Source organism: Quercus robur, chromosome 2, assembly GCF_932294415.1.
Source record: "Quercus robur chromosome 2, dhQueRobu3.1, whole genome shotgun sequence".
NCBI classification, from domain to species: Eukaryota; Viridiplantae; Streptophyta; class Magnoliopsida; order Fagales; family Fagaceae; genus Quercus; species Quercus robur.
Genome location: NC_065535.1, coordinates 52,609,642 through 52,616,217, shown reverse-complemented (window position 1 = coordinate 52,616,217; position 6,576 = coordinate 52,609,642). Strand labels below are relative to the sequence as shown.

The 6,576-nt window shown below is 42.2% G+C and overlaps 1 pseudogene; it reads left to right on the top strand.

Moving 5' to 3' along the window:
• The first annotated feature begins 3,964 nt into the window (after positions 1-3,964).
• LOC126700366 (uncharacterized) lies at positions 3,965-5,267 on the top strand (annotated as a pseudogene).
• Positions 5,268-6,576: the final 1,309 nt, after the last annotated feature.

Genomic DNA, 6,576 nt, shown 5'->3' with positions numbered 1-6,576 from the left:
TTCTTTGATGATATTGCCAGATGAGCTACTCCCTCCGATATATCCCAACCCGGATTTGTCTGAAAAATGCTTTTGAAATGAAATAACATCATCTAGCTTCTTGGTGGAGACCCTCTCTATCTTGGCATTTACTTGCACAACCTTTTGCTCAAGAAATCTCACTTTTGTGTAGGCTTCTAACAGCTCACCATTCACTGTTTCTATCTCACATTTGGCCTCCTTATAGTGAATTAGGAGACTTTTATAGTCCTCATCTGCCTTCTTCATCTTTCTCACAGCTGCCTTGGCCACCCTTGTGTACTCACCCGACTTCTCCAGGAGTGAGTTATAATTCTCTTGAAGATTGGTTGTGCTTTCATCTTCTTCAGCATCTTATTCTTCAACAACTCCCAATGATTCTTCATCACTATGTTCTCCAAGTTCTCGTACAGGCAAATTCAACTCGTCTGAAGACTCAACAAGGGCAATAGTCATAAAAGCAGAATAATTCCCTTCTTCGTCACAGCTTTCCTCAGAATCTGAGTTGGATGAATCCGAGTCACTCAGTGTTGTGGCATACACCTTGCCTTTCGATTTCAAATAATTCAGACATTCTTTCTTAAAGTGTCCATGCCCGTTGCATTCAAAACAAGTGACACCTTGTGTAGATTGGGATTCTTTTCCATCTTTCTTTTTGAATTCCCTTTTCTCCCTTTCTGAACTTTGGAATTTCCCTTTATCACCAAATTTGCCATTATTCTTGAATTTCAAGAATTTTCGGAAATTTTTCACAAGGTATGCGACATCTTTGTCAACCACATCCTCATTCGATGAGTCATGGACTTCCAACTTTTCATTAATGGTCTTAAGAGCAAGAGATTTACTCTTCCGTTGAGTGGGCAGAGAGATTTCATAAGTCTGAAGAGAACCAATTAGCTCTTGGACTTTGATGTCATCAAGGTCCTTGCTCTCTTCAATCGCTGTCATTTTGGCACGAAAGCTTTCCGGCAATAACCGAAGGATCTTCCTTACTATTTTAGAATCCTCCATTTTCTCCCCTAAATTGAACTTGTTGACAACCACCTCATTCAGCTTGCTATAGAAAGAGTCAAAGGACTCATCCTCACTCATTTTAAGCTCCTCAAACCGAGTGGTCAGCATCTGCAGCTTGGTGTCTTTCACTTTCTTCATGCCTTCGTAGGTGGTCTCCAATATCTCCCATGCTTCTTTGGCAATGGTAATGTGAGAAATCCTGTGAAACTCATCTAGAGACACACCACAGAAAATCGCGTTAAGTGCTTTACTGTTAGCATTAGATGCGGCAAGTGCTGCCTTATTCCATGTGGATTTGGATTCCTTAGGCCTGGTCCAACCTATATCAACAGCATCCCAAACTTATTCATCAATGGAACATAAAAATGCTGTCATGCGAACCTTCCAAAAACCATAATTACTACCATCAAAATATGGAGGTGCATTTAGGAATTGAGACCAATCCATCTCAATATGGGGTCAAGGATCACACTATGGTAATGAAACCAATAAAACTGTACCCGCTTTGATACCAATTGAAAGTTCAAATAGTGTATAAAACACCCTTGAATGTTTAGACCCCCAATAACAAAAATATCAATTCAAGCTCTATGACAAACAAAAGTGTGCGAAAAATGAACACAAGTTATAAACAGAATTGGTAAACAATCTAAACCAATTAAAATCACATCCACAGCAGAAAATAAAAGGCAAAGATTAAGGGAAGAGAGATGCAAACACAAGGACAACACAACGATGTGTTATCGAAGAGGAAACCGAAACCCTCGACGTAAAACCTCTCCGCCGCCCTCCAAGCGGTAAGTAATCCACTATAAAATGTAATTGGCATACATGAACAGTAATGGACCCTCCAAGCCTAATCTACCCAGTGTACCTAAACCCTCCAAGCTTCTTGCTCCAACGAGGTTGCGTCGAACCTATTTCTTTTCTAGCAATTGGTTCCTTCCTAACTGCTTCCCAGAACACCAAACAGCCCTCTCACAATAATGGATATGGTGAGAAAAGGTTTTGATAAAAGGCCTCTCAAGGATTTAACAATGGAAAGGAAGAGAATAGAGGAATTTGAAGAGTCTTTTATGTGAAGATTGTGGATGAATCAATCTTGTTTTTCTCTAGGGTTTTCTCTCTCAAAATTCTCTCTGGAAGCTCTCTTTCTTTCGTGGGTATAAGGGGTATTTATATTGGGGTGAGAATGGAATGTGAAGAGTCAGGTTTTTCAAAACAGGGCTAGCTCGCAACTTGACTGAGTCGCGAAATCCAGCCGTGAGATAACTGAACGGCCAGTTGTCCTATTTGGTCCTGTAGTGCTCCAACTAGCATGACGCTTCAACTTCTGGCATGCCTAGCACGTGTGCAGCTTCTGGCGGCTTGCAGCCGCAAGTCACCCGCGAGATCCAGTCGCAAGTCTCTGTTTTTTTTGCACACTCTTCAGCATTTCTTCACACTATCTCACTCACTACCCTTACAAAAATCTCACCTAAATACAGGGTTACTAATTGCTGAAATACAAGTAAATTTGGCATGGAATAAAGCCAACAAGATGGTTAATTAAATTCAACCTTACACAAAGTATGTAGTCATGTTAAATTTTTTAGTGGAGTTGTAGCCAAACTTTGTCCATTTAATATTTTCTCTTAGTAATTTTGTCATCTCTAATTATCCTTTAAATTTTATTAATCAAAATTAATATTTTTTAAATATTTCAAAAGAAGGTTCTTTTTGTTAAATAAAATTAAATATTACTTGTGGGTGCTCGAGGACCAAGGATGGATCTGAAGAGTTGCAATATAACTGTGGGGATGTCACGGTCCACGGACCTGAGGAGAAAAGCTACCCGAGGAGAGGAAGAGACGAGTCAAAGTACTCTAAGGCATTCCAAGTGGGAGCGAGAATCTGAAGAGAGAGAGAGAGAGAGAGAGAGAGAGAGAGAATCAGTGGTCATAAGGGAAGTTTCTAGTTTGGAATAGCCTGTCGCCTCCGCATTAAATGGTGGGCAACAACTTTATCAGATGCATTAATAAGGAAGTGACCTGAACAATGTAAGTCACAGCTAAGCAAGCTTCTTCCACCATCTTCTTCAAATGTAAAAAGTAACAAATGTCATGAAAGGAGGGATGTTAGGTAAAGATGGATGGTTGAGATATGATAAAGGGAGGAGTGTATAAGAAAAGGAAGGTTAACAGAGAAAGAGGAGAACACACAAGTATCAAGAGACAAAAAATAAAAATAAAACAAAACAAAACAAGAAGAACACTAAGAGATAAGAGAGTGAACAATAATAATTCTTATTTAAATATGGTCTCCTCGGGCCAATTTGTATGAAAAAAGCAGTTCATCCATTCAATAAGGTCGGCCCTTTCTTCCTTATTTTTCTCTTCGGGCAGAGTCCCCCTTAGTTGTTTGTTTCCCTCTCTCTTAAATTCATTGTTTTGGGCCATGGTTGAACCGATCCAGCCACTATTCTAAGTGGGCTTAGGCTGCTGGTTTTTCTAGTCCTTATAATTGGCATCGTCTGTGGGAATAACAAAGTATGGTGGATTTGTCCTGAGTATTAATGGCTAACATAGGCCAAGATAGGGAGGAATCGGTTGGTTTACAAAGGGAGAACCAGTTTGTTAACCTAGAGCGAAGAAGAGATAGGCAGCATACACCAAGCGTTATGGTAGAGTCTTACCATACTAAGCGTACTGAGCGGAGTCATTCAAGGCCTAGGAGTTAGGTCTCGCATGATCAGGAGACAAAGAAATTACAGCTGGAAATTAATCACATGTGCAAGAGGCTGAAGCACAAGGAACGTGATAGAAGGAAGCAGGGACTGTTCATATCATCATAGGTCAAGAACTCCATCTAGTGGGTCTTACTCAACGGATTGGATAAGATTAGTAATAAATGTGAGAAAAGTTCTTCCCACCATGGCATGAGAAACGATGCAATGAGTAAGGCCCTGCAACAGATTTCTAAGTCACCCTTCATCAGGAGGATAAACAAGGCAAAACTTCCTCATCATTTTTCTCAGCCAACGTTTACCATTTACAATGGGAGAACTGATCTCATGGAGCATGTAAGCCACTCTAATCAGAAAATGGCGATCTATTCCGATAATGAAGCTCTTATGTGCAAGTTGTTCCCCTCCAGTCTAGGGTTTGTGGTTATACGTTGGAAATGCCCTGGAAGAGGGATCAGTGGGTTCTTATGAGGAACTGACAAGGGCATTTAAGGCAAGATTCATCACATGCAGTAGGGTCCTTAAGCCAATCGACTCTTTGTTGTCTATGGCGATGAGGGAAGGAAAGACCCTCAAGACTTACTCGGATAGATATTGGGAAACATACAATGAGATTGATGGAAATTTTGAGGATGTGGCCATGAGAACTTTTAAGGTTGGGCTCCCTGCTGAGCACGAATTAAGGAAGTCGTTGACGATGAAATCCGCCTTGAACATGCTCCAACTTATGGATCGCATAGATAAGTATAAATTGTTGGAAGAGGACCAGATAAAGGGAAGAGGTAAAGCAAAAATGTTCCCGGAGAAGAAGGATTCTCGGGGAGGAGGATACCAGGGTAGTCGCCCCCGAAAGGAGTTTTCTAATCAAACATCACCTTCGGGAACTTAGCTGGTCAACTCATTGTTTAAAGAGCATGTGTATCAAATATTGGGAAAAATTAAGAATGAGCCTTATTTTAAGTGGCCCAATAAGATGGGCAAAGACTCATAGAGGAGAAACCAAAACATCTATTGCCACTACCATCAGGACAGAGAACATACTACGGGGGATTGTAGAACCCTACGGGATCACCTGAGCCAATTGGTGAAGGCAGGGAAGCTTAACTGGTTTCTACATCAACCTCCTGGATAGTTCGGTCACTCGGGAATTGAGTTTCACAAGGATAGCGCTCCTCGGCCAGCATTGGGTACTATCAACGTGATCATTGCCAAGCCAGGGAACAGTGGGGGCTCAGGTGCTAGGGTTATGTCCATGAGTGGAGGTTGTGACTTGGAGACTGGTGATTGGGCTCCTAAAAGAGCTAGGCTGATGGTCACCCCTACCCTGGGTTTCTCGGAGGAGGATAAGGAGGGAACTCTCCAACCATATGATGACACTCTGGTGGTTAGCATTAGGATTGAGAGCTTTGATGTAAAAAAGGTGCTAGTCGACTAGGGAAGCAGAGTAGAGATTACGTACCCTAATTGGTACAAACGGCTAAACCTGAAGCCCAAGGATCTAGAAAGGTAGATTCACCATTGATGGGCTTTGATGGTAGGATGGTGGTTCCCCAAGGAATGATAAGGTTACCCATACAAGCTGGGGATGAGGAAGTGCAGGTTGACTTCATTGTGGTAGAAGCTTTTTCCCCCTACACTGCTATCTTGGCCAGGCCTTGGCTTCACGCTATAGGCGCCTGGCCCTACATCTAAAGATTAAATATCCTACTCAAGGGAGAGTGGGAGAGTTTGTGGGTAGTCAGGTCACGGCTAAGCAGTGCTTGGTGTCGGCAATTACGCAGCAACCTTCAAATCCTACTACGGTGACGAAAGATCCTGTAGGGGGGCAACAGACCAAGGTATCAGGGGAGTTGTCCGAAGGGCTGGAAAGAGTTATAATAAGATAAAATCAAGAACAATATTTCCAAGTGGGATCCCAGTTGCCACCCTTGGAAAAATCAAAGTTGGTGAAGTTTTTGGAGGCTAGCATTAATGTCTTTGCTTGGAGTACTTATGACGTTCCAGGGATTGACCCAGGGTTTATGTGTCACCAACTAAATGTTAATCTCGGGACTTTGCCACATAAATAGCCTTCTTGGCGTTTGTCTAAAGATCACGCTGAAGCAGTAAAGATAGAGGTAAACAAGTTAAAGCAAGCTGGAACCATTAAAGAGATCTTCTATTCCGAGTGGTTAGCCAACACTATAGTGGTTAAGAAGAAGAATGGAAAGTGACGAGTTTGTGTGGACTTCACAGATTTAAATAAAGTTTGCCCAAAAGACCCCTTCCCCGTTCCTAGAATTGACCAACTAGTGGATGCCATAGTGGGGTGCCCTCGGATGAGTTTCTTGGACGCCTTTCAGGGTTACCATCAGATACCCTTATCATTACCTGATCTGGAAAAGACGGCCTTTCGTGCTTCCAAGGGGAAGTACCTTTATCAAGTAATTCCCTTTGGCCTAAAAAATGTAGGATCCACATATCAGCGAATGGTGACACAAATGTTTGAGTCACGGATTGGGAGGAATATAGAGGCCTACATTGATGACATGGTAATAAAGAGCAGGCAGGTAGAGGAGCATTTGGCCAACTTGGGGGAGCATTGGTGTGAGCTCAAGCAAATTTCTGGGTTACATGATCACTCATCGTGGGATTGAGGTCAACCCCAAGCAGATTAGGGCTATTAACAGCTTGCATCCTCCTTGGAACCTCAAAGAGGTGCAGAAATTGACTGGAATGGCCATAGCTTTAAATAGGTTCATCTCTCAATCTACAGACAGGTGTCATCCCTTCTTCCAACTCCTCCACAAGTGGAAGGATTTTCAGTGGACCCAGGAGTG